General features: G+C 49.1%; 1 non-coding gene across 1 annotated transcript; it reads left to right on the top strand.

The window, feature by feature from the left end:
* The first annotated feature begins 1,139 nt into the window (after nt 1–1,139).
* On the top strand, nt 1,140–1,294 carry LOC143220737 (5.8S ribosomal RNA). The gene has a single exon (XR_013011662.1). It is a non-coding gene; the product is annotated as a 5.8S ribosomal RNA (ribosomal RNA).
* The last annotated feature ends 1,206 nt before the right edge of the window (nt 1,295–2,500 follow it).

Below are 2,500 nucleotides of genomic sequence, written 5' to 3' on the forward strand. Positions count from 1 at the left end.
CCGGCTCGTGATGCTCGCCTTTAAAGCAGTCGTGAGTCTGACACCCTACTCCGTGCGTGTGGCCCAATAGTGCGCACCGCGAGAGCGTGGGACGAATGACCGCTGCCAGAGCCGACTGTGAGTCCCGCTCTCTATTTGTATCGGGTTCGCGTATAACCAAGAGCACGAAACGTTGCTGCGCCGCACGCGGTGTTCGTTGACGACGGAACGTATATTTATTATAATATTATACATTCGCCAGAGCGGACCGGCTCGTGATGCTCGCTTTTGTAAAGCAGTCGTGAGTCTGACACCCTACTCCGTGCGTGTGGCCCAATAGTGCGCATCGCGAGAGCTTGGGACGAATGACCGCTGCCAGAGCCGGCTGTGAGTCCGCTAATCTGTCGAATAAAATAAAAATATGGTAATATCGTTCCGACGAAAAACGGTGTTCCGAGAGGACCGGCCGTGACGCTCGCTATAAAGCCAATGGCGCGATTATTCCCGACGACACCCTACTCTCTGTGTGGCCCAATAGTGCGCGCAGACGAGCTTGGGACGAGAACGGGGATCGCGCCTACGGCCAGAGCCGGCTCGCGAGTCCGCTTGTATCGGAATTTATCGTTACCTCGAGCACACACCAACATTTTATGGAAATGTGTTTTATACGGGAAGTGGACCGGCTCGTGAAGCTCGCTTTTAAAGCAGTCGTGAGTCTGACACCCTACTCCGTGCGTGTGGCCCAATAGTGCGCATCGCGAGAGCTTGGGACGAATGACCGCTGCCAGAGCCGGCTGTGAAGTCCTCCGTTCTCACATCAAATGAAATGGAAGTGAAGAGGAGAGGAATATTATTACATCTCTGGATCCAGTATCGGGTTGTCTACGATCCCCGTCGTTTTCAGAGAATATATTCATCTCCGCGTTTTCCACGTTAACGGTTTTTCAATGTACTGTTCGCCCGGCCGTCAGATACGTGTTGCGTATCTGACGGTTTTTTTTTTCCGTTTCCACGGACGACGATAGTGTCGTCCTTAAAACGACGCCTGAACGAATCTCCTTCGCGCGCTGGTTGGAGCGTTCAGGTACAATGCGTTCTTACGAACCGCAGAACAAGAGACATATACATATATTGATTTGTAAATCAAAAATATATACGATTACCCTGAACGGTGGATCACTTGGCTCGTGGGTCGATGAAGAACGCAGCTAATTGCGCGTCAACGTGTGAACTGCAGGACACATGAACATCGACATTTCGAACGCACATTGCGGTCCACGGATACAATTCCTGGACCACGCCTGGCTGAGGGTCGTTTACGTAACCATAAACTGCTTGCGTTGCTCTTGTAAGTCCCCGCCGTCGCTTACCTCTCCAAATATATTTTTGGAGGGCGCCAAAGAGCGTTTCGGAGTCGGGTTGCAAAGATGCTACGTACGAGCGAATGATGGGCGTTTCGTCGGCGTTTGTCGCGGTTCTGTGAAAATTGCCAATTTTTGCATTGCGTCTTATAAACACATACAAACATATATATCTAGTTTCCACGAGAGGCGAAGTAGGGATTGGTATTTCTTACGTTCGGACTTGCGTGAGTGTTTTTACGGTGTCGTGAGTCGTATTGAAAATACGACCGCCCGTAAGGCACCGCTTCGACGAGGATCTCCAAATCTCTCACCTTCTCTGCGAAACGATTCGCCTTGCGGAAAGAAGCGTTTCCACTCATGAACATTTAACGCGCTCCCGACGTCGCCTGAAATGATGCGTATATACGAAAGAGGTATATTTACAAGAGTCTCGCGAGACTACAGAGATGGACACACAAATTATAAAAGAAAGAAAGAATACTGTGTGGCACACAGAGTGTGTGTGGTGTGGCAATGTTAAGCCCCAGGGAGAGAATATGCCTGTGCGTGGATGAGTTTCTTAACTCTACGTTATAATTGCCATACGGCGGAGGGTCGTCGTTGCCGGCGATTTCGACAAACACACATTCCTTTTCGAGTCTTCGAGGGAAGAGACGAAAGAGATCTCTCGTTCTATCGCGAACGCTTTGATGATCGATGGACAGCGGAGCAAAGCGCAGCAATGTGCGGGATGAGCACGTCGTACTTGATCGGGTCGGAATTATTCCCCGTCGTCGACGTGTCCTCGCTAATCTGTGCGATTGCCATTCCATCGCCACGTTCGCGTTGAATCGTATTGATGACGGCCTATGAGCGTCTTGAGATCTTACTCTCTTTCTCTCGTGTCTCTAATTTGGTTTTGCGTTTGATCGATGATAAATCGTTTCGTGCGCAACGTTTCTGTACCCCCGTGGTTTTTGGTTCAATTATATAGAAGTAGAGAGAAAAAGAAATCCCACCGGGTTATATGTATTATTATTTTTTTTTTTTAATAATATGTATACTCCTCTATTGGCGAGGCTTATTTCGAACTTGATTGTCACACGACGCAAAAGACACACTTGTGTGTTCACGCACGGAACAGCACCGCGGAGAGAGAAAAGGTATATCCAATGATG

This window comes from Lasioglossum baleicum, unplaced genomic scaffold (assembly GCF_051020765.1).
Source record: "Lasioglossum baleicum unplaced genomic scaffold, iyLasBale1 scaffold1500, whole genome shotgun sequence".
NCBI lineage: Eukaryota > Metazoa > Arthropoda > Insecta > Hymenoptera > Halictidae > Lasioglossum > Lasioglossum baleicum.